This window comes from Amblyomma mixtum, chromosome 10 (assembly GCF_055824585.1).
Source record: "Amblyomma mixtum isolate Tamu chromosome 10, ASM5582458v1, whole genome shotgun sequence".
Lineage (NCBI taxonomy): Eukaryota > Metazoa > Arthropoda > Arachnida > Ixodida > Ixodidae > Amblyomma > Amblyomma mixtum.
In genome coordinates, this window is record NC_143021.1 from 136,180,218 (window position 1) to 136,198,388 (window position 18,171).

Consider the following 18,171-nt stretch of genomic DNA (forward strand, 5'->3'; position numbering starts at 1 on the left):
GCGCTGCAGTAATCGCCCCAGGCATCTTGCGTACGTAGGCGGGAGATTGCCTGCGTTGTGGTTAAGGGTTTTTTCTGTTGATTGAATTATTAGGAATTCCAGATATCAACGTAATAGCTAATTCTTCTCTCTTGCGATGAATGAAGCTTCTTCCCAGGCTATTTTGTGCGTCGCGGCTTCCACGTGTTCCGCAAGTGCATTAGAAGCAATCCTCTTGTTCCTGACGTCGTTCTTGTGGTCCCTCAATCGTCTTTCAATATTCACGCTCTCGCCGATGTAGCAGTAGTCGCAATCTGCGCAGGGAATCTTGTAGATGACGCCAGGAAACTTCTCTTTCTTTATCTTGTCTTTGACAGACACCAGCTCGCGCCACAGCTTGCACGCCGGAACGTGAGCGACGTGTACGCCGTAAGTGCGTAAAACGCGATCCAGTGACTCGCTCACGCCCGGTACATATGGGATAGCGGCTCGGGCTCGGCACGGGGGACCAACTGGTTCTGACGGGTGTGATGACCGTTGAAGAACGGAATCTACGAAGTGCTTCGGGTAGCCGCATTCACTCAGTTCTCGGCGCACTTGACGTAGGTCAGCAGCCCGATCTTCTGGTCTTGGGCAGATGTTTTTGGCACGTCGGACGAGGGAAGCCACGACGGAGCGTTTGTGGCAAACCGGATGCACGGAAATAAAATGAAGGTACCGGCCTGTGTGGGTGTCCTTTCTATAAACTTTGAAAGAAAGGCGGTGGTTACGGCGTTCGACCAAAACGTCCAGAAAAGGAAGACGGCGAGAAACCTCCTCCTCAACCGTGAATTGAATGGAGTCTTCCATGCTATTGATGTTATCTGTGAAGGCACCTAATGCATCCTTTTTGATAATGCAAAAACAGTCATCTACGTAACGTACAAAAACTTTTGGGTGCGGTTCGAAGGTGGCCAGTGCACCGGTTTCTATTGCTTCCATGTTAAGGTTTGCGGTTGTCACCGATATAGATGCGCCCATAGCGGTGCCGTGAACTTGTTTGTAGACTGCATCACGGAAAACAAAGTAAGTGTTCTCAAGGCAGAACTGCAACAGCTTCAGGAGATCTGATGCTTCGATAAGGGTTCTATCACACAATCCGTCGTCATTCTGCAGCGCTGAACGGCACACATCCACAGCCAGATCCACGGGTACGCTGGTGAACAGCGACTTTACATCAAAGGACACCATGACCTCGTTGTCCTCCACCGTGACGTCACGTACTTTTTCAATGAAATCGAAAGAGTCACGTGTGAAAGTCGAGCTCTTTCCAACGAGTGGCGCCAAAACCTTGTGCAGGTAGCCCGACAAGCGATATAAGGGCGACCGTGTAAAGTCAACTATCGGTCGCATCGGGACATTAGGCTTATGGATCTTCGGGAGATCATACAAGGCGGGAGCGGATCCATTGTGGCAGAGAAGCTTGAAATAAAGTGACTTGTGGTCCGGTGGAAGAAAACGGAAGACGTCGGTCAAAAGAATCTGCAAATTCCTTCCTATCTTGAGCGTGGGGTCCCGTTTCAGCCGTAAGTACGTACTGTCGTCCTGCAGAAGGTCATTCATTTTCTCGAGGTAGTCGCTGCTGTCCAAGATGACGGTAGCGTTGCCTTTGTCAGCGGGAAGTATAGTTATGTCCGAGTTCATACGCAGGCTCTTGATAGCATCACGCTCCCCAGAAAGAAGCGGAGTCGGAGGGTGTCGCGGAAGCTTGGCAAGGATGCTGACTGCACGAGTTCGGGCCTCATCTCGGCGGTGGTTTCCTACTTGACCTATAGCGCGTTCGACAGCGCAGACGATTTTTCTTGCGTCCGGCGCAGCTCTCGCGTTAAAGTTCAACCCGAGCTCAAGGCTTCCGTATGGAAGCCGAAACGTCTTCGTCTTCATATTAAACAACAACCTTTTGGTCGGCGTTCCTTCTATTGACTTCATGAATCTTCTTCCCGACCAGACCAGTTTTCGTCGAACGTTAGATTTCTCCAAATAAGTTCTCTAGTTTAAATAACAATTTGATGTGGGACACCCGATCAAAGGCTTTTGATAAATCTAAAAAAATAACAGGAATTTGTGACTGGGCGTTTATGCCTAATGCGAAGTCATGGAGGGTTTCAATTAGCTGGGTAACGGTAGACAGGCCGGATCTAAACCCATGTTGGTTTGAATTAAGTAGATTGTGTTCTTCTACAAACTGGGTCATGTATCTAAGTATTATATTCTCCAGTAATTAACAGCACGTGCAGGTCAGCAAAATGGGACGATAATTAGTCGGTGAAGATGAGTTGCCTGACTTGTGCACGGGGACTACTTTAGCTATTTTCCATTCTGATCGTAAACGGCCTTCCCGGAGTGATTTTGAGTATACAAGAGAAATAAATTTACTGACTGGTTCCGCATACCATCTTAGAAAAGTATTTGGGATTCCGTCCGGTCCGTTGCTTTTCTTCTCGTCTAGACTCAGCAGAAGCAGTTTGACGTGGGCGGTAGTGTTGGGCCTGCATTCAGGAAGCTGGTTGTCGTCTGGCGTAAAAATTGACTGAAAGTACCGGTTGAATTAATTTCCCTTTCCCTGCCTTCCTGGGGAGATACCAGCGGATGAGGGTTTGGACGTTGATTTAGATAATGCCAAAACTTATACGGGGCTGTTTTGATAAAATTGTTTAATGTGCTACTGCAGAAACGTTCTTTCGAGCATTTAATTTTACTCTTAAGTGACTTTGTTAATTCCTGGATCCGCAATTGGTATGCTGGGACAGCTCGTAACTTGTTAGATTTGCGTATATAGCCTTTTTATTTTGCGCTTCGTTTGTATTACATCACGCGTTATCCAAGGATTTTGCTTACGGATTACCTTTTTTGTCGAGGGTACAAAACTGTCAATGCAATGCCCAGTATGAGCTTTGAATTGAAGCCAGGCCTCGTCTATGTTGGTTTGTTCATTGGTGGAGAGATCATAGAAGTCTGGAAATTCGTGAGCAAGGTATGTAAGTATGGCTGCGTCATCTGCTCTATTAAATACGAGTACACTTTTAAATGGACGATGAGAGCGGATGACTTTCGGTAAGGGCAAGGTGCACACCACCAGTTCATGGTCAGAAAGGCCTTCATGTGTATATAATGTTAATTGTACCGCGGAGGAAGTGGTCTGGAACAAATATTAGGTCGAGAATTGTTCTGGACGCTCCCTGGATGCGAGTGGGCGTGGAAACAAGGTGACTTAGATTAAATGCGAATAAAAAATCAAGCATTATGGAGCTTGCCACAGTTCCTGAACCCAGAGAGCTCCAGTCAATTTCTGAAAAGTTAAAATCTCCTGCCATTAGTATACTGCTGCCAGACATATGCTTTAACATGTAATCAAACAAGGGATCTAGGTACGAGTTTTCTGCGTTTGGTGGCCGATAAACAGCGCCAACGTGCGCGATACCATTTGTCAGATAAATCTTACACCAAACTGCTTCAAATGTTGGAACGTCCGGCATGACTGAATATTTTATGTCACCTTTAATAAGCAGAGCGACGCCCCCTCCTTTTGATTCTCTGTCTTTTCTTACAATTGTGTAGGCGGCGGCCCAAAATCACAGTCTGAAATGTTTTTGTGCAACCATGTATCTGTAACTGCGACAATATCGGGTTTAAAAGTCAGCACAATAGCTTCAAGTTCATGCGTTTTATTTGTAATACTCCGTGCATTTAAGTTGAGTACAGTTATTAACGTTTGCTCCTGGTGATTCGCTTTCCAGTGTTGTTTTGATGTTCGTTTTTTGGCTCAACTGGAACAATGTCACTGCTCTCACTATCCCACGTGAAGAGCTGACCATTTATCTGCACTTTGTCATATACCAGAGATACCTTTTCTTTTCTATCACGGTGTTCTTTAGTGCGGTCCCATAATTTTTTTCTATCATTCCTGACAGCAAGTGAAAAATCTTCTCCAATGGAGAAACCGGAATCTTTAGAACATTGTTTAAGAATGCTAACTTTGTCTCGGTAGTCAAGAAACTTCATGATTATAGGCCTAGGTCTAGTTTCGTTGTCGTTACTTGGTCTGCCCAGACGATGAATTCTTTCAATGTCTGTCTTTGTAATTCCAAGTACATCCTCAAAGACCGTTGTCGTGACAGTTTCATGCAAAGTGTCTGTAGTTTCATCCTCCGGCTCCTTAACACCATAAATGATTAGATTAGAGCGACGGCTTCTGTTCTCAAGCTCATCGATTTTGCTGGTCATGGTAGCAAGGTTACGTTCTAATTCATAAACTTTCCTGGCCCACTCCGTGACTTGCTTTTCAAGCCCACTAATTTTATCAAGCTTCTTTTCTATTGAAATAAGCTTCTGGTTGGTTACAAATTTACCTTTCTTAATTTCCTGAATGTCTTCAGCAATTATCTTCAGCTGTTCAGCAATCGTTTGGTCAATAGGGCCGGGATTTTCTTCGATATCACCGCCGAGCAAAAGCAGACATCGGAGCGACACAATCACATTCAAGAGCAATTCACAAAGCGGCTGTACGCACGGCAGCAACAGTAAGCAGACGTTGTTACTTCTAAATGATTTCCCGCAACGTTTGCTCACCTGTGCGAAAAATGCGAACGGGTTGGTGATGCTCATCTTGGCGTTGCCGCCGCGCCCACTGCCGAAGGATCCGGCGAGGCCATATTTTATACTGGATGGTCCTGATGTCTGTGTCGATGCGTTAAAGGTTTCCGTTGAAAGCCGCGTGGTGCCATACGAGATATAATAAAAGTGGCGGGTCGAAACGCTGGGATCCTTTCATCGCCTCCAGTAGTCCGAAGAATGGTCACTGACGCTTGACATGCCGATGGCGGCGCCTCTGGTAGCAGCAGCAATCCAAGAAAAACCTGTGCGAAAAATGCGAACGGGTTGGTGATACTCATCTTGGCGTTGCCGCCGCGCCCACTGCCGCATGATCCGGCGAAGCCACATTTTATACTGGATGGTCCTGATGTCTGTGTCGATGCGTTTGTGGTTTCCGTTGATAGCCGCGTGGTGCCATACGAGATATGATAGTCGCGCTGGTGAAAAGTGGCGGGTCTAAACGCTGGGATCCTTTCATCGCCGCCAGTAGTCCGAAGAATGGTCACTGACGCTTGACATGCCGATGGCGGCGCCTCTGGTAGCAGCAGCAATCCAAGAAAAACCTGTGTGAAAAATGCGAACGGGTTGGTGATGCTCATCTTGGCGTTGCCGCCGCGCCCACTCAAAATGTGTCCGTAGTTGAATGTGTCCGCAGAACTCCAAAATGTTGCTCGCTTGACAAATGCTATTCCACGCAAATCATGACGCAGTCAGCGTTGTAATGAACAGTTGGTATGCAAACGTATAAATCCAACATCTGCATCTTTGCACCTTTGCTCGCCATCCAAACACAAATATTTCTCTAGCAGGCAGCCACAGAGAAACTGCTCGTCTTTCAAGACGTCTCTCATTCGATTTGGCCTGCCTAAATATTGTAATTAAATAAGTGTCCCCCGCAGGGGCGTCTGATTCATGCAGACGATGGTGAGTTGCGACACCACGGGTACCTGAGCATCCGCAGGGACATCCCCGCAGGGGGATGATGGTGAGCAGTGTGCCACCACGGACCCGAGCACCCGCGCTTAGCCGTGCGTGGCATCGCCGTGTCCGGGGAAAAGGGGATCCTGGTGGTTGAGCCGATGCCGAGCGTTTGGACCCTTAAGGCCCCTCGGCTGAGGCAACACACCACTTTGGCCCCAGCTTCCTGCAGACGGCACCTCCGGCCTGACCCGACCGGGGGAAATCGGCAGTCGCCTTTTTCCTGTTCTCCCCTCCATCTTTCACTTTCCTATCTCTTTCTCACCACTCTCCTGTCTCCTCCTCTTTTCTTCGTTTTTCTTTACTTTTCATAAGCGGCTAGGGTTAACCTTGTGTGACCAACTACCCTGAGTTGAGTCATATTTTGTTATAGTTAAGGTGTACAGCTGGCGTGGGCAGGACTTGCTTGCAAGTTCCTGTCCCGTCCCCTTGTTGGGCTCCATGGTGGGTGGCTGGCACCATGACCGAAAAACCTGAATTTTTTATGGCTCCCCCCCTTTCAAAACCTGATCGCTCTCTAAAAAGAGTGCGGAACGAAGCAGAGAACTTTTTTTTCGAAAAAGAAAGCAACATTTGCCAAATTCCATGTCATCCACAGTGAAGTTCAAGATAAACAGGCCAGAATTCTTTCTCCATTCATGGTATCGAAATGCTTAACAGAAGCTTTGGGCCCCGGCTACAAAGTATCAAAAATGACCAGTGGCGATTTATTACTGGAACTCCGAGACAATGTCCAAACCACCAAACTCTGTAACATAGTGTCTATTGGGGACACACCTGTCTCCATCACTGCACACCGATCACTCAACACTGTCCGTGGCGTCATCTCAGAAAATGATTTTCTACATCTCACAGAGAAAGAAATGCTGGAAGGACTCTCTGATCAAAGTGTCATAGATGTGTACCGCATCAAAATCCGCAAGGACAACAAAGAAATAGATACCAAACACCTAGTCCTGACTTTTAACACATGCACATTGCCCGAAACCATCGACGTTGGATACCTCAAAGTAAATGTAAGACACTACATCCCTAACCCCCGAAGGTGCTTTAATTGTCAACGGTTTGGCCACGGCTCACAGAGTTGCCGCGGCCGCAAAACTTGCGCGAAATGCGCGTCAAAGGACCACCATTCTGAGGAATGCGACGCAGCTCTACGCTGCGCTAATTGTGAAGGAGACCACGCTGCGTACTCCAGGGCGTGTCCGTCCTGGAAGAAGGAAAAAGAAATAATCACCATAAAGACAAAGGAAAATATATCATTTCGAGAAGCAAGAAAGCGGTTCGCACTCACGAACACTTTCTCTTTCACAGCAAAATCCAACTTCGCTGATGTGGTGCGCAGGGGCGGTGCACCACGCAGCACTCCGGCACCTGTCGAGGCCACTTTCACCGAGCCTAGGGCAGGCCCATCCACGCCCCAGGCAGGGACAGCGAAGGCTGCCCTGCCATCTTCAAAGCAGGGAGCGCCGGTCCATGGGTCGACATCCCGCAAGGCTTCCCCCCGTCGGGGGAGGCCTGAAACCCACACACCCGCGGCTTCACCGCGGTCGTCCAGCGCCTCTGACGAGGTGATGGATCTAACCCCCAGCCCGCCTCCTTTACAGCGGCGGAACAGCTCTCTTGAGCGAAAAAAAGACAGGGCCCTTATAACGGGTCCAGAAAATAAGTAAACCCCAAACATAAACATGGCTTTTCTAGTTCAATGGAACTATAGAGGACTGTTGAAGAATTACAGTGATATAACAGATATTTTAGCGTCAATGTTGCCGGTAGCTTTATGTCTACAGGAAACAAATCTTGGTCCACAACACATGAATATCCTGAAACATTATAAAACATTTAGACGAGATCGCGAGCTGGCAAATAGACTCTCAGGAGGCGTCGCGATTGTCGTTCAACGCGGCGTCCCTGCTCAAGAGATCAGACTCAAAACAAAACTGGAGGCAGTTGCGGTCAGCATTGTCAGCTACAAAACTATAACTATCTGTTCTGTATATCTTCCTCCACATATAACATTAACAGTCCGTGACCTACAGGAACTCATCAATGAACTGCCAGAACCATATCTTGTAGTTGGGGATTTTAACGCTCACTCCCCTTTTTGGGGCAGCGAACGCTGTGACGCTAGGGGTCACATGATCGAAGATTTTATTCTCACAAATAATATATGTCTTTTAAATACAGAAAAGGCTACGTACTATTCCCCAACGTCTGGAAGAATGAGCTGTTTAGACTTGTCTTTTAGTTCACCATCTGTTTTTAACGATTTTAAATGGGATGTTTTAGACAACCCGTATGGGAGTGATCACCTACCAGTTTTTATTAGCCTATCATCCTCACCTGCCATCCTCCCATCTAAACCACGACGATGGAAGCTCCATTTAGCTGACTGGGCATTATTCAGCGAAAAAGCCAGTTTACAAAGCATTTTCGCAGAGACACTTAGCGTAGACGAACTGAATGAAATTCTCACGAAGTGTATCATCGATGCTGCACGCCTAGCTATTCCCCAGTCCACAGGAATGGTGCGCCAGAACCACAAGGCTTGGTGGACACAAGAATGTAGGATAGCGAAAAAACATCAAAATAAAGCCTGGGGTGTTTTTCGAAGGTATCCAAGTCACGAGAATCTCGTCAGTTTCAAAAAGGCAAAAGCTAAAGCCCGATACATACGTCGGAACGCTGAAAAAACTTCTTGGCAAAGTTACATGTCCTCCATAAACAGCACAATAAAATCTAAAAAATGTGGGAGCAGGTTAGAAAAATAAATGGCACCTACTCCCCATTCACAGTTCCTCTTCTAACAGACCCCTCTGTACAGACGAGCATCAAAGAACAAGCAGACATTATGGGCCAGCATTTTTCAACAGTTTCTAGTTCGTCACATTACACACAGTCATTCTTAGCATACAAAAACGCAATCGAAAAACAAAGGCTCCCTACGGCAGGCAGCACAAAGAAACCCTACAATAATTTGATTACACTTCAGGAAATTCAGAGAGTACTGTCTATAGGTAAACAAACTGCACCAGGTCCCGATGAAATTCATTATGAAATGCTGTCTCATCTATCTGGACCCTCTGTAGAAGTTCTGCTACAATTTTTTAACAAAATATGGGTGGAAGGAAAAATACCAGCAGCTTGGAATAAAGCAATTGTTGTTCTATTCCTAAAATCAGGAAAACCACCAACCTCCCCTGGCAGCTACAGGCCTATAACTCTTACAAGCTCTCTAGCCAAATCTTTTGAAAGTGCTCTCAATATTAGGTTAATGTTCATTTTAGAATCTCGTGAGCTTCTTGATGTCCACCAGTGCGGTTTTAGAAAAGCTTGCTCCACAGTTGATCATCTCGTCCGCCTTGAAAACACGGTCCGAGAGGCGTTTATACACAGACAACACTGCCTTGCTGTCTTCTTCGATATGGAGAAGGCATATGACACAACATGGAGGTTGGGGATTCTTCGTGACTTGGCAGAGCTTGGCATCCGCGGGAGAATGCTAAAATGTTTAAGCGACTTTGTGTCGAACCGTTCATTCCAAGTTCGTCTCGGTTCTACCCTCTCGAAAAATTTCATCCAGGAGAATGAAGTGCCTCAGGGATGCATTTTAAGTACTACATTGTTCATAGTAAAGATGAATTCTTTATCCAAAATAATTCCACAGTCCATTATGTACTCAGTCTACGTCGATGACCTCCAGATTTCGTGCACATCATCTAGTTTATCAACTTGTGAAAGACAAATACAGCTTACCATAAACAAATTAGCAATCTGGGCTGACAGCAATGGTTTTAGGTTTTCCCCACAAAAAACAGTTGCCGTTCTTTTCTCACTCCAAAGAGGACTGCAGATTGATCCCACCCTCCGCTTAAATGGAGCCGTACTTCCAGTAAAACAAGAACACAAATTTTTAGGCCTAACTTTCGACAAAAAGCTCACGTTCCTACAGCACATAAACACCCTAAAAAAGAAAGCAACCCAATCCCTGAATATACTTAAAGTGCTGTCACGAAAACGCTGGGGTTCTGATAGGATGTGCCTAGTGCACATCTATCGGTCAGTAGTGCGCTCGTCCTTAGACTATGGATGTATAGTATACGGGTCTGCGAGGCCATCGTACCTTAAAAAGCTAGATCCAGTACAGAACCTTGGTTTGCGCCTCGCAACTGGGGCTTACAGAACATCCCCTGTAAATAGTCTTCATGTAGAAGCAAATGAGCCACCCCTCAACATAAGGAGAACAATGCTTACCTGTGCTTATGTACTTAAAATAAGGTCGTTGCCAAAGCATCTGTGTTACGCCATAGTTAGCAAATGCCCATCCAGAATACTCTTTGCCAATAAACGTCAAGTTGTCAGACCACTCCTGCTCCGCTTCGAGGAAAAATGTCAAGAAATAAACATACTAGACGCACTTCCCGATCCTGCATGGAGACCTGAGCCGTTGCCACCTTGGTACACGTTTCCTGATGTATGCGATTTCACACTAACACACATTCACAAGAGGCATACCCGACAGGAATACATACAGCAAGAGGTTTGTGCAGTAAAAGAAAAATACAGGAATTATGCCGATTTCTACACGGACGGTTCTAAAACAGCACTATATGTAGGGAGTTCGATAGTACAAGGTAAATGGGAGAAAGTAGTCAGGCTGCCCCAGTGCGCTTCAATTTTCACAGCAGAATGCTTCGCCATTGCTGTAGCAGTAGATCACATAATCAAGAAAAACATAAAAAACAGTGTTATCTACACTGACTCCCTCAGCGCAATTACAGCAATAAACCCCAAGAATGCAGTCGAACCCATAATAGGAAACATAATACACAATACGATAAAAGCTCACACACAAGAACGTACAATAAAGCTCTGCTGGGTTCCTAGTCACGTCGGAATCAGCGTTAACGAGAGAGCTGATGCATGTGCCGCACTTGCCTGCAATCGTGAAATAAAACAAGTAAACATACCGCATAGGGACTGCATGAGGTTGGTTCAAAATAAACTTAGAGGGAAATGGCAAGCTTCATGGGACAACGAGGTTAACAACAAGCTGCACTTGGTAAAGCCCGTCTTGGGTGAATGGAAGACCTGCAGGCACCAGGAACGCTTTATGGAAATAATTTTATGTCGTCTCCGCATTGGTCACACACACATTACACATAATTTCCTACTAACGAAACAAGACAAACCACTCTGTGAAAGATGTGGAGGCGAGCTCACAATAAATCATATTTTACTCTCATGTTCATACCTCGGAAAGCTGAGGAAAAAACACTTTATTAAGTTTTATAAAGAATGCATTCCTTTACACCCTGCGTTGCTCTTAGGTGAAACTGCCATTGTTAACCCGTCTTGTGTTTTTAGCTTTTTAAAAGAAGCAGGTCTTCTTGAGAAACTGTAAATTTTAATCGATTGTTTCGCTTTTTATACAATACACTTCAGCCTTGTTCTCATCCTCGAGAAGAAGTCTGAGGTCTTTATTTGATTGGCTGGGAACCTCAATTTCCTTGCCCAGCCAAGGACCGCTGATGAGGTTACCCGGCCTCCTTAAAAGCTTTTACTTGTAGATCTAAAATTTCTTCTCTTTCTTATTACTCGGTACAAGAAACTTTATACCCTGTACACCATTTTTTCACATAACAGCACAAATCTGCATAAAAGAAATATCCTATACCTTGAGCTTGGCGCATGATAGCCTTAGCTGCTTATGCGCCATTAAACCCAACACAACACAACACAACACAACACAACATAAATAAGTGTCAAAAATTTGTTACGGGTAGAAAAGACGCGAGTGACTATCTCACTCGGTGGACCTGCGAACCACGATTCTAGCCAAAGGATGAAAGCAGGCAGTGTAAGGAGGTGGGAAAAATGCAGGCAATGTAGTGCGGGAGGCGCTCTGGATAATTATTGAACTGCTGGATCCTTTCTAGTGCGCTGAGGTAACATGGCAATCCCAGTCGGAGGTATTTGTTCTGTGCTGTCAATTAACGTTCCACCGTAGGCTTACTTTACCGCGCAAACCCTGATGGAAACGAAGCCGATCAGAGTGTTTCTGCCCAACCACGCCTTACCTGTTTAAGTTCCTGGCCCGCGATTTTTAATGGCCCCAGTCTCCACATCTCTTCTTCGTGAGAAGTGATGTATAGAGCGACTCACCTACTTTCGAAAAGTCGCAAATAACAGGACAGCGGCAATGGAAGCCACCGTCAGCTTTTATTTACTTGGCGGTTTATCTTTCGAAGAATACGAAAAAAAGAAGAACAAACACAACAACTGCGTGCACAATGACCTTTGATGGTTTGAAGGGCACGTGCTTAGCCATTCTATTGGAAAAGCAAGATTAGCGCTATATTATTGAATGTCCATTAATCTTAGGCAACAATAATTTTTCATAAAAGAAACATCAAGAATGCATTTCACCATAGCGTACGAACAACTAATCTCCCTAAGTAATAAGTGGAGAGGTTTACTAATCTTCTAGGAAATACGCCGCAAGGAAAGCGATTGGAGACAAAGCAGGTTTCGCCAGCCGCTTGATATGTAAAAGCGCAAACCTTTTTTGCGCCATTATTATAACAAACTTCTCAGGTTTTGAATGGCGGTGCAGACACCGAGTTGAGCCGACTCTGCTATCGCTACTTTGGCCAGCTGGCTGTTTACTGTCGGCAGCAGAAGTTTACGGCTCGTGCGTTATTGGAAAACAGCTTACTGTCGCGTTGCGTCGGGACCAACTGACCTGGAATTCTTTGCCATCGGATAGAGAATACAAATAGCATTTCGCCTTCAGTAGTTTCAAGCGATCGACTTACGTGACTAACCCATATTTTTTTTTCTCCACGCCCGCGTCCAAGTAAATGTTTGATGCCGATTGCACGGGCCCAGGTACTAAGTAGTCGTGAGCCAGTGCTTCAAGACTGGAAGCCGGTCGTCGCACGGAGCCGTACCACGCAAAGTCTACGCGGTACATCTACACTTGGTGTTGCTCCTAAGCAGGTAGCCGCGAAATTTATACTCACATCCTCCCACACCTCTTATAATCGAAGCGCGGCACTGAGCAGCACTAAGCGATTTCGTAAGGTTTCATAAGGTGCCTCTTGAGCACCTATGAATTTTCAGCGCAACCGGTCACGTGGTAAGAGCCTCGGATATCGAAGAGATTTTTGAATGTGCAGGAAAGGTTCACAGTTCTGTTCTATAATCCCGCCACTGTCACTGAAGGCACTGAATAGATTTAAAAAGCCCAAAACGCTGCATCCATCAATGATTTATACCACACATCGGATACACGCGTGCTTTTTCGAAAAAAATCCGTCTGAGAAAAAATAACTATATATTTAGGGTATCAAGGCGCACGCTACGGCAACTGCAACCAAATTCTGCGCAATCACCTTAAGCACGAACCTACGCTGGTGCCTAATAGCGTTAGCAAGACGAGATCAGTGCATATCGTACGTAAGCGCCAAGAGTTTACGGGCACCGCTGTAGTGATAACCGTCCTCATATGATGCGCTGAAGTCCCGTGTCCTTTTTTTCATGGCTTTTGTTTCCTAAGGATGCTCTTCTCCTTTCGCGGGGCCTTCCCTTTGGCGCTTTTTTCCTGGGCTGCGCTCCTGTCCTGCAGCAACGCAGCGTCGGCGTCCACCCCTCGCTCCTCGCTTGTAGACCTGTCCTTTGAAGGGTCGGCGCTGTGCTTGCGCATAATGCGTGGCGGTCTCTTTGCAGGCTTCTGGCCGTCAGGCGCAGGCTTGCAGCTTGTCTCAGGCTTTGTCAGTGGCGTCAGCATTGCCTCGTCCAACACAGTCGTGGTGCGGCTGTAACTCTCCGATGCCGCCGTAGAGGCAATCGAGGCCTTTTCGGCGCGTTACGCGGCAGCCTTGGCGTACACGTCCTTGATGATCGCCACCAGGCACTGCACGCAAGTCGGCAAAAGAAGAGAATGCATGAGCCGGTGCAAAATGGTAGTGTATGTGGCATTTAGGTTTGTGAAGCTGGCACCGGTTATCATAGACGTCGTACTGGAACGCTCGAGATTAACTTATGGCACTCACTGACACCGTCCAGCCCGCCTATATTCGTTGTGTTTCGCCTCCAGATCAACTTAAAAGTGACATCGATCCATTAATATAAGACACGTAAAACACCAAAAACCATCTCAAACGCTGCGAATGTTGAATGTTTCGGAGAGCTCCGGTCTCGTAGCGATGTCGAAGGGCAACGCGTCGCCGGTGGTTAACAAGCTACGTCAGCAATGAACCGTAGAAGAAACGAGATAACTCTTCAGAAAATGTCTGCCTCTAAAGAGGCATCGAAACTGGCACAGAAAACAAAAATCAGCAAAAGAAATGGAAATGCAAATAATGAACGTTGCTTTCACGATTTGCGAGCATTATCATCGAAGATTTCTAGCACCAATAATAATTCACCCCTTGTACGAAATAGGGCAGCGGCAAACTTATCGCTACGCTCTCTTTATATTTCACGTACGTTGTCATTTGTATCATCATTCTAATTTGTTTTTTTTTTGCCAGTTCGTGACACTATGTGAGCATCTTTACGATGTGCCACTCTTGCTCCGACCAAACCAAAACCGACAAAGGGAAAGTCGGCTGGTGACACTCTATGCGAGCAGCTTGTTTCTCGCTACCCTGTCATGTAATATGTACAGGGTCTGTTCTGAAAGTAGTAGGACTGGTTATTTCCTGAGCGAACGGGTGGACGAGAGGCGGTCTGCGCGTGCAGGATCGTTGAAGGGGATATTGGGAAGGCTGAGGAAAATCGGCAGTCGGCTCTCGGCCCTTGAAGAGGGCAGGTCGCTAGTACTGTGAACCCCTGTCGAAACGTTTAGTCACGCAGAATCATAGAGCGTTTACTGGATCAGCGATACGCGATCACATTTTGTGTAAATCTTGGTAAAACGGGCAAAGAGACTCACGACATGATTAAGAAGGCCTACGGTGACGCTGCCATGCGTAGATAAGATGTTTTTTGAGCGGCACAAGCTGTTCCGAGAAGGTCAGGGTAGAGTGGAAGACGACGACCGCTCCGGACGCCTTACGACCAGCAAGATTATCGAAAATGTGTAGCAAATGAAACATTTACTGAACAGTGATCGTAGGATGAGTATCAGAATGATTGCTGATGACTTGAGCATTCGTCAAACCCAAGTTTTTGAGATCGTGACAGAAAACATAGCCATGAGGAAAGTGTGGGCGAGGTTTCTGCCGGGAGTGTTGTCAGAGGAGCAAAAGGCCTCCCGGAAAGCGATCTGCATGGATCTTCTTCATTATGTGAATGAGGACCCAGATTTTCTGCCCAGCACAAGGCGGAAACGCTGCCTCAGGCCCCCTATAGCGCCGACTTGGCCCCGCCAGACTTTTTTCTATTCCCGTGAATAAAATCGACGCTCAAGGGGAACATCACGGATCGGTAGAAGCGGTTCAACAGGCCGTGACGAGGGAGCTAAACAGCATTCCGGTCCAGGCGTTCCTGGAGGCGTACGAAAACTGGAAAACTCATTGCCAGCAGCGTGTAGGTGCGGAAGGGTGCTACTTTAAAAAATTATAATCGTTTGTAATATTCCCTTGAATGAATTTTATGAAAAAAATGAGTCCTACTACTTTTAGAACCGACCCTGTATATTGGGCATTAAATATATTCTGATTATCACTATTTATATCACATCGTTTCAACCTCGGCGATACCTCCTTCTGAATAACATCACCAGTGAGTCATGTTTCCTAGGGCTTCCACGCATTCCAAGTTGAACCATGTGATGACTGGCGCGAAAGTGAGGCCCACCAATGTGCTTTTTTCTTTATAGCGGCCTGACAAACCGTGAATGGCATTACTAGTCCCCAGTAGCCTTCTTTACATTGATATGACAGGCAGGGCAAAAAGACGTAATTTTAATATAACCGAGACTTCGACGAGAATGCTCTATTTGCGGCCGACGTCCGGGCGACGAAACCTAACCACAGAAGACCTGCTCTATTGTCTTCTCCTGACACGTATTAAAGAAAGAACTGCTTTAACCTTTTACTGCGGCACATTCAGAAGAATGACGTCCGCAACCTGCTGTTAAGCTGTCGCCGACGAAATATCAGCAAATTTTCGAAGTGCGCGAGGAGAAAGCCTTTCCACGCAACTTTGGTTGCTAACGAGACGACGGCCGTAAACACACACGACGCGGCTATGGGGCTACTTGGACTGGCTAGACATGACTAATTAGTCATGACTAATTATTAATGATTGGTTAATGAATAACTTGTCATTATTGGTTAACGAGTAACTAGTGATTAATTACTTCATGACTGGTTAATGACCAGTTAGTCAAGACTAGTCAATGACTAACAATTCATGAGTTGTCAATGACTAACTAGTCATGACTGGTAAATGCCTAGTCAGTGATTACTGGGAGATAACTAACTAGCCAATATTGATTAATGACTACCTAGTCATGGCTAATTAGACGATGAGTGGTTATTGAGTAGCCAGTCATGGCTAATTAGTTGACGGTTAGTTTATGACTTCTGATTGGTAATGACTAGTTATCTCCTCCACTTCATATGTAACGGAAAGAGTTATGGCCGCGAGTATGAGTCACTAAAGGCTTTCGATTTAATATTCAATCCGATTTATATCCGGTGTGAGAGATTTGCATTCCAGCGCCTCGAGGGGGCTCCACGCGTACGTCGGCGAAATTAGTGCATGTCCACTTCGCGACATGTTATACACTGTACCATAAATTGTTTAAAATGTACAGGCGCGGACAAAAGTAAACGGAGCACGCAACTGTCTTCGAATATTTTTCACGCGTAACCTAATTGAAATTTCCAGCAGTGGTACGCGCATGCCGGTAGAGGAGGTTGGTGAGCTTTCTTGTAGACAAACAACGCTTCTTCATTACCAATGGAGAAAGCGTGATTGCACTTCGAACGCAGTAGCATGCTCCGTTTACTTATGACCGCGCCTGTACATAACAGTTTCTTACGCAAAAATATATCTTTTTTTTTCGCACCTAATCTGGCGAGAAACCCGGCACCTTGTGAAAAGTCGCTGCATTCTCACAACTTGAGTGGCAGTGTAATCTTCCGACACGGGTGGTTAGCATTTCATTTCTTCGCAAACAAATAGGATTACTTAATCCCCAAAAAACTGCCATTCAGACGGCTTCCCGTCCGCCGCTAATCAAGTGCGGGAAGTTTACGAGGATGAAAAGTTAGTGTTCAGCATTATAACTTCGCTCCCAGCAAACATTGTTCTTGGATGCAAACATTTCACATGCTTTGCCTCGCCTACTTCGGAGTTCTGTTGGTTTACAGCCATCTCACTTGACCTGTGATTCCCACTTTTTTATCCGGACACTTTCTCGAGCAAAGCAAAATTGCCGCTGTTCGTTTGTAGAGTGAGAAGAACACCCGGGAACACAACAGGCCCTCATAGCTTGTTCTCCGACTGCTGCATCACGCTCACAACACGAGCTCCCTTCAAGCAAAGTAGCGTGGCCCAATGGGCGAACATGCGTATACTTTCGCTTCGGTTTTGTATGTTTCGAGCATTCCCCGCTGTTTTTCCTCTCCCGATTGGACACGCATCACTATGCAGCAGCCTGAGTGCATTTCGAATCTTCTGCGCATTAGGCTGTCAGAAGTTGCGTGTTTTGTCCAGACCCCAAGCACGTGCGCCGATGACGTAGGCCAGTAAAGCTGTAGTGGTCCTGCAGTGTATTGCGTGAAGGGAAGGGGAGGATAAAAACCGGTCAGGCAGCATCCAAATTTTCTGAGCGTTCCTACAGAAGCTGACGGCAAAGACGTTTCCCAGTAAGGCTCATATATTATTTAGGAGCCCTCTCGCTAGTAAGCGAGTATGTGAGCTTTCGTCAGGCATTTTGCTCAATTTATTTATTTTATGTCACAAAAGTATTCTAAGCGTCAGTAAGCAAAGAAGTCGCGACTTCTTGACGCCAACAAAAGGAGCCTTTTTTTTCTCGACTACAAAGAAAAAATCCCCCGTTTCCTTGGTATCACGTTGCCACATCAGTAAAATTCGTCCCAGATGCTCCTGGACAGGAAGTTCCTAGAGGTTACGTTACTTTTCTTGCCTCTTTTTGGCGACATAAGGAGGGATGGGAGCTTGTCTGGCCTGCTGACTCGTCCATGTCTTTCGGCGCGCTTTACGCCGAACGCAGTTTTCCAACTAGCCCAGATCCATAGCCTAATGAGAGATCCATTGCCTTGCCCTACTACTACTCAGTGAGGCCAGAAGCCAGCGTCTTTTGGAAACTGGAGCAGGTGGTTCCGCGGAAGCGAGGAAGGCGGCCCTCATTGCTATGACTCCCTTTTTTAGTTTAGCTGCTATGACTCCCTTTTCTAGTTTAGCTTGGCAGAGATAATGGCATTCAAATGAAGTAGTTATCAGAGGCTGCTTTTGTGAGGTTACTTTGTGAATTGGTCAGTTTTGATAAGTTTTTTAAATTTTGAAAAGAAAAAAAATGTGTTAGTTAAATTTGCCCTGGAATAAGGCTACTTAGTAATTACGAGTCAGCAAAACGTCACCTCATCGCTTGATCAATCT

At 46.1% G+C, this 18,171-nt stretch overlaps 2 pseudogenes; both read right to left on the reverse strand.

Annotated features, from left to right (window-relative positions):
* Positions 1 to 3,723: 3,723 nt before the first annotated feature.
* Positions 3,724 to 5,210, reverse strand: LOC149327038 (uncharacterized; annotated as a pseudogene).
* Positions 5,211 to 13,129: 7,919 nt separating this feature from the next.
* LOC149327039 (globin-like) overlaps positions 13,130 to 18,171 on the reverse strand; it is a 28,016-nt pseudogene continuing 22,974 nt past the window's right edge.